The sequence below is a fragment of the Otolemur garnettii genome, unplaced genomic scaffold (genome assembly GCF_000181295.1).
Source record: "Otolemur garnettii isolate 467f Iridium unplaced genomic scaffold, OtoGar3 scaffold00034, whole genome shotgun sequence".
Classification (NCBI taxonomy): Eukaryota; Metazoa; Chordata; class Mammalia; order Primates; family Galagidae; genus Otolemur; species Otolemur garnettii.
The window spans coordinates 8,382,262-8,388,572 of record NW_003852429.1 but is presented as its reverse complement, the minus strand read 5'-3'; the positions used below and the strand labels follow the sequence as shown (position 1 = coordinate 8,388,572).

The 6,311-nt window shown below is 39.0% G+C and overlaps 1 pseudogene; it reads right to left on the bottom strand.

The window, feature by feature from the left end:
• Positions 1–5,399: 5,399 nt before the first annotated feature.
• LOC105886958 lies at positions 5,400–5,928 on the bottom strand (annotated as a pseudogene).
• Between the last annotated feature and the right edge of the window lie 383 nt (positions 5,929–6,311).

The window sequence follows — 6,311 nt, the reverse complement described above, 5'->3', positions numbered from 1 at the left end:
AGCAACCTCCAACTCCTGGGCTCAAGTGAGTCTCCTGCCTCAGCCTCCCAAATAGCTGGGACCACAGGTGCCCGCCACAGCACCCGGTTATTTTTTGGTTGCAGCCATTATTGTTGTTTTGGCGGGTCTGGGCTGGATTCGAACCTGCTACCTTAGGTGTATGTGGCTGGCGCCTTAGCCACTTGAGCCACAGGCACCAAGCTGAAATAGAATCTTTCAATATGCATCCTTTGTGTCTGTCTCCTTTCACTTACCTTAGTATTTCTGAGATTTACATGCTATAGTGCATATGATTATTTCATTCCTTTTTAGTGACAAATAGTATATCCTATCATGTCATCTAGATAAGCCACATTTTGTTTATCCATTCACCAGTTGATGGACATTCGTGTTGTTTGCATTTTTTTGGGCCATCATGAGTAAATCTGCAGTGGTTTGATTATGTGTCTTTGTGTGGACATGTGTTTTCATTTTCCCTGGATAGATACTTAGGAGTAGAATTACTAGGTCATAGAGTAACTTCCATGTTTTACATTTGGAGGCACTGTTCACAAAGTGGAGTTGCCAGCATGCTTAGTATGCTAATCTTTTAAAATTTTAATTATCTTAATAAAGTGATTTTCAACTGGTGTGCCATGAGAGGATCTTAGGTATGCCTTGATTTTTAAAGGTCATTAATTAAATTATTTTCAAAAGAAGTTCAAAGCACAGTATATTCTTTTTTTTGGCTCTCTTTTTTGATCAATATAATTTAAGTGTGCCACAAAATTTTAACAATAGATACAAATGTACTGTGAGATAAAAAAGGTTGAAAAACATGTTCCTAACACATGTGTGATGGAATGTCATTATAGTTTGCATTTCCCTAATGACTGATGATGTTGAGCATCTTTTTATATGCTTATCGGCCAGTCGCATATCTTCTGTGGTGAACCTAGTCTTTAAAACTGTTTATAGGATGAATGCAGTGGCACACACCTGTAATCCTAGCACTTTGAGAAGCCAAGGTGGGGAAGGTCACTTGGGCTCAGGAGTTTGAGACCAGCCTGAGCAAGAGCAAGACCCCATCGTCACTAAAAGTAATTGAAAAAAAGAAAATTACCCAGGTATTCTGAAGGCGCCTGTAGTCCCAGCTACTCAGAAGGCCAAGGCAGGAGGATTACTTGAACCCAGGAGTTTCAGGTAGCTGTGAGCTAGGCTGACACCAGGACACTTTAGCTTGGAGCAACAGAGTGAGATTCTGTCTCAAAACAAAAACAAAAACAATTGTTTATAACCTAGTGTAGAGTTACAGGTAGGGTCCAGCCAGGAAACAGAAGTGTCTTCAGTAATTTTAAAAGAATTAAATATAAAGAATTGTTATTGAGTAGAAAGTTATTAATAAGATAAAGAGCAGCACTAAGATATCAAAGAGGTAGTGACTAGCCCCAGCCATGAAATGTAGGACTGGGGGTTGGGGGACATAGGCCTGAGATAGTACTATTAAATCTTAGAAGCCTGGAGGAGAGGCCCCAAGGAGCTGAGACCCAGACCTCTAAGGTGTGGGTACGAGGCAGCTGGTGAAAGTGTTTCTTTCTTTCTTTAATTTTTTTATTAAGTCATATACACATAGATCATGAATACATTTATACATATGTAGGGTATAATGTGTTAATTTTTTTATATAGTCTGACGTGCTTACATCAAACCAGTCAACATAGCTTTTGCCTCATTTACTTGATTATTGTGTTAAGACATTTATGTTCTACACTTGACAGATTTGACTTGTACCCTTGCAATATGCTCCATAGGTGTGGTCCTATCATTACCCTCCCTCTGGTGAAAGTATTTCTGAGGGAGATGTAATGAGGCTGGTTCTGAAAGTGCTAAAAAACTGCAGACCTGATTCAGCTGCTGCGCAGAAGGGAAGGGGGGAACTGCTGCTGCTGGGGTGAAGGAGTGTTGCTGGAGAGCCAGTAGGAAGCAGAGGGGAAGGAGCAAGGCTTGCAGTCTCCCTTTAGTGTCCTCTGGTGGCAGAGCCTGATAGGAAACCAAATGGTGAACAAAAAAGGGGTTTTCAGAGTCAGAGGGCTGAGTTTGGAAGGGTGGGGTTGGAGCTGAGAGTTAATAACTTAATAACTGTCTTCACTTATCTCTTTGATAGTGAGCATCTACACACACCCTCCTAAACATATCTGAACTTCCACACAACAAAAACTATGCTTTTTAAGCCTAACAGAGTATAAACATCCTTGCACAAATGAAGATGTTCTCACCAGCTCCCTAAAATGTGAAAATGTGTTGCAAAGTCTTACAAGTCATTGTATTCATTTCTGAGAGAATCACACTAGCCATGGCCTGGGCTTTGTTATTTGTGCTTAAATTTAGTCTCAATTCTGCTTGAATATTGTGTGACTGAAAGTCTAAATTGTAGAGTTAAGTTTCAATAATGCATGTATAAAATAGTATGGAGGAGAGGAGAAGAAATTGGTACACACACACGCAGACACACACTTGTACTCTGAAGTGAGAAGGGGAAATGCAGTAGTTGGTGTTGACATCTTTTCTTCTCACATTGCTTGTTCCATGTTTCCTTTGCCCCTAGCCAGGACTTCACCTGGTTTCTTTCCTTGAAGAAACCTGGAAGGTGTGACTTCTCACTGGTTCTGCCTTTTTTTTGCAATCTCCCTTTAGTGTCCTCTGGTGGCAGAGCCTAATACGAAACCATGTGGCATTGTTGTGGTTTTCCATTACCTTTCCCTACTGGAGATGGAAGTACTCAGAGGTACCCCTGAAGAAGGAAATCAGAGTCCTTCCTGACCTTTGGGGGGTTGCCCATGCCTAACACCTGGTGGTTTCACCAGGGTGGGTTTCGCAGTCCCAGTCCTTGTGGTATCGGTGTTGGCCACAGTACTGCAGTGGGCCTGACCACAAGGATGGGTTTCTGTGGAAGTCTTGTTTTCTTGTCACAACGTCAATGGATGGCTATCATGAGTGGGATGGTGGGTTATTTAGAAGATTAAATGAGACCATGTGACTAAATTTGGAGTATAGTATGTGACATATATTAGTGTAGTTCTTGTGTAATAGACTGTTAAATAAAGGTGTATTCTGCACTGTGTTCTTATATAATATTTACCTTTAAATTTTACGTTAAATTTACACTTAAAGTTTAAATTCATACAGTCTCAGATGACTAGACTAGCCTAAATAAAGTCATTTCTTACTTGAATAAATTTTCATATCCTCTGTTAATTTCTTTTCATCCCTCCTCTGAATTTTTTTCCTAATGCTTTTTTTTTTTTTTTTCCTGGATCTTGTGAGCCTTGTGGTTAAAACAGAGATGAACATTTTGTGGGAAAATATCTGCAAAAGAAATTTCTTTGAATGAATTTGAATAGATGGCTCAGCCCTCATGTCTAGACCTTGCCTAACATAATGAATGAACCACAGTTATTGACCAGACAAAAGGTTTCCCTTAAGTGCTTTGTAAATTTAAAGCACAATAGCTTTAACTGGCCCTGGATGAAGAAATCATACCATTTCCTTCTGTACTCTATGCTGCGTTTAGTGCCTAGAATGCTTTTTGGGAATTCTTTGTGTTAGAGGTAGTGATATGTTTTGGAAAGATAACTATATTAAGGATAGAGTACTTTCAAGATAAACTCAATTTTATATAAATGAGCCCCCGACATGTCTTGTCTGTTTTTTTTTAAACACTTCTATCAGGATAGGATTCACATGTCATATAATTTTTAATTCAATGTACAATTCAGTGGGTTTCAGTATAGAGTTGTGCATTCATCACCACAGTCAATTTTACAATGTTTTTATTACCTCCCAAAGAAACTCTTGGGACCCCTTAGCTGTCACCCCTAAACTTTACTCTGCCTAACCTCTAGCTCTACCTAAGCAGCCATTAATCTACTTTCTTTAGATTTGCCTATTCTGGACATTTCATCGCAGTGAATTCATACAGTATATGGTCCTTTATGACTGAATTCTTTCACTTAGCATGTTTTCAAGGTCACCCATGTTGTGGCATGTGAAGCACTTCACTTTTTTTATTGCTAGAAATATTCCAAAATATACATTTTGTTTCTCCATTCCCAAGTTGTTGGATATTTGTGTCTCTTACTCATGTCTAAGTTTTTGTGTGAGCATGATTTCAACTGTGTTGGATATCTAGTTAGGAGAGGAATTGTGTGTGGATCATAGGGTAACTCTGTGTTTAACTGTTTAAAGAACTGCCAGTTGGTTTTCCAAAGCAGCTGCCCCACTTTGCATTCCCACCAGCAGTGAGGGAGGGTTCTAGTTTCTCACATCCTCACCGATACTTGTTATCTCAGCCATCTAGTGAGTGTGTGATGTGATATCTCATTGTGGTTTTGATTCACATTTCCCCAGTGACTTTTCACTTCTTGGGCATCCTTATGGTCTTATCTGCTTTTGATTGGCCAGGAGGGATGGCAGTAACTGTAATCTGTCTAATTCTTATGTGGAGGATGATTTCCCTTAAAAGTATCCCACTTCTTTGACCTAGTTAAATGCACTTAAGCTCCAGGGAATGTTTGATTGAAATAACACTCTTTTAAGTAAGACACAGTCAGAGTGAAGCCATAACCCACTGGCTGTATATAAAAGAAAATCTTATGAAGGTTCAGAATTTTGTGTCTTTGTAAAAGGAGATTAAAACCTTATAAGGAGTCAGATTAAGAAATTTTATGAGCTCCTATAAGCAGGGATATATGATACTTCTAGTTTTTTTAACTTGAGTAGCAGCTTTGACAAGAGGGTACATATTTTATTTTGTGTCTTTTTACTCTGCTTTTTCAAAAACAGGATAATTTTGAAAAATTGCACCCCCCTATATTTAGAGAGGTAACCACTTTAGTATCATTATTTCTTATCACCTACCATTTGATTAATCTAATTGAAAATGTGACTAAATTAAAATAGTTTAAAAATGTCAAACTCATACCTTACATATGTTTTATGTTTTCCTTTTTGCCCTTGAAGGATATTTGTTCGTGTTGAGATAGCATTTCTATATTGCCACAATGGAAGTAAAAGACTTAAAATAGTCATCTGCTAAAATGAGAGACACAAGTAATTCAGTGTGTGGGTTCTGAAATTTACTCTCTCCTTTCACATGTCAGAAGCACTTTTCAACTACCATAACCCTATATTTGAGGAGCACAAACTGTTTCAAGGGTGCATTTATTTGTGAATTAAACCACATATCTCTTCTGTTAAGTCAGTATACTTTGCCTTAAAGAGATTTTTTCAGATGTCTGTCTCCAGTAGAATTTCTTTGAAGAGGTTGATGGAGGCAAAGAGTAGGTCACTTCAAGTTCTGATTTTTATGCTGTTGTCAGTTTGCTCTGCTTCCTTTTTCTTTTTTTTTAAGAATTGGATCTTTATTTAAAAATGTGACCTGCTAACTTAGCATCTTCCACCAACTCGGAAGCAGAAACCTTCATAGGCCTCACAATCTTTTGGTTAGGTGCTGCCTTTGTGGGAGCTTTAGCAGCAGCCACTGCAGTCTTTTTAGGTGCTTGCTTAGCCTTTGTGTTTCTTTGAAGTCCTGACAGCTTGTTCCCGTCGAGCTTTTCAAACTTTGGGTTTCTGATTTTGCCTGACCATTGAAAAGATGCACCAATGATAATCCTGGAATTTGACTGCATGGCAGCTTCTTTTCTTTCAAATTTCCTTCCAACTGTCTCTTTTTGTGCTTTCTTCTGTAGAGTACAGTTTAGTTTATCTGCCGAGGATTCCTCTTAGAAAGGAATGCTGACTCGTGTTTTGCATTCAGAAATTGGAAAACCTTGCCGTAGGTCCTGGCATAGTATTGGGGTAGATCTTGTACCTGCTGAAACTGCACAACTCGATCCTGTGACAAAAAGTGAAAGCCCAGTAGAGAGGGTATCCACAGTAAAGAGAAGCCATGCCCATAATACCAGAGAGGTGTTTGGCCCAAAGACGGAACCCTCTGCTTCCTTATTCTTCATTTTGAGTGCCATTTGCAGTGAGAGTCTGGTGGGTTCCTGTACTTATATGAGCCTTTGTGCCATCAGCTACCCTCACCTAGCACCTGTCATCCAGATGTGTTCACTGAAGCTCAAAGTCTGCCAATAGCTAAGCTCTTTTTGGCATCCTCATATTTATAGGATAAGCATTTATGAATTTATTGGTTTCTTCAAAGAAACCATGATTTTGCTTCCTGACCTCCTGTAACAGTAATTGAAGTTGCCACTTCCAGCAGTTTCCTGAGGGGTCATTAGGAACTTTGTAAATTCTGTTGGTTGGTTAACTCATTAGGAACTTTGTAA